Raw genomic sequence first — 691 nt, forward strand, 5'->3', positions numbered from 1 at the left:
GGCTTCAGCAATGTAAGGTGAAGCCCACATGAATGTAATGTGGTTATGCTCACAGTCAGAGAAAATTTAATTGCATTAAAAGACCTCACCGGACAAGCCACTCAGAATTGCCCCTCCCAGCCTGCTGCCAACCGGATATATCTATTCATTCTATTCAGATAAGCAAGGGTCTGTCATGAACCAGTCGGCAATTCTATGTGGCTGCATCTGTATGTGCGGGATTTGAGAATGTCAGAGTTACATGGTGCTATGCTATGGGAAGTCAGAATGACCAGTGAGAAATGTCTGCTCAATTACAAGGGATATATAGGATACAAACTAACTTCCTGCTTCAGTACAAGGCGTCAGGTTTCTCTTGGAAAACATATTTGCACATGCTCTACTTTGTTGAAGTTGCTGTAAAAAGAACCACTACATTATTTGACAGCATTAGAGCGCTTGATGTAAGAAAGGAATTAAACCTACATCATCGGAAGCACACATTTTAAACTGCCACTAAGACGCCATCAGATTGACATTCGTGAATGGTCATTTGTCTGGTCAGGAGTCACACAGTCTGTCCAGACTCGCTCTGTGGTTCAGATGATGCCTTTTAAGGTTAAACACTCTACCGCACCAGCTAAACTGGGACTTTTTTATGATTAGGCAGTGTGTGGAACTATGTGTGTTTATCTATGCTGTATGTTTGTCT

The 691-nt window shown here is 42.1% G+C and overlaps 1 protein-coding gene across 1 annotated transcript in view; it reads right to left on the reverse strand.

Moving 5' to 3' along the window:
- The window catches only part of ano2b (anoctamin 2b), a 60,508-nt gene that overhangs the window by 16,091 nt on the left and 43,726 nt on the right, over window positions 1–691 (reverse strand).

This window comes from Morone saxatilis, unplaced genomic scaffold (assembly GCF_004916995.1).
Source record: "Morone saxatilis isolate NCDOM2014 unplaced genomic scaffold, NCSU_SB_2.0 Contig10, whole genome shotgun sequence".
NCBI lineage: Eukaryota > Metazoa > Chordata > Actinopteri > Moronidae > Morone > Morone saxatilis.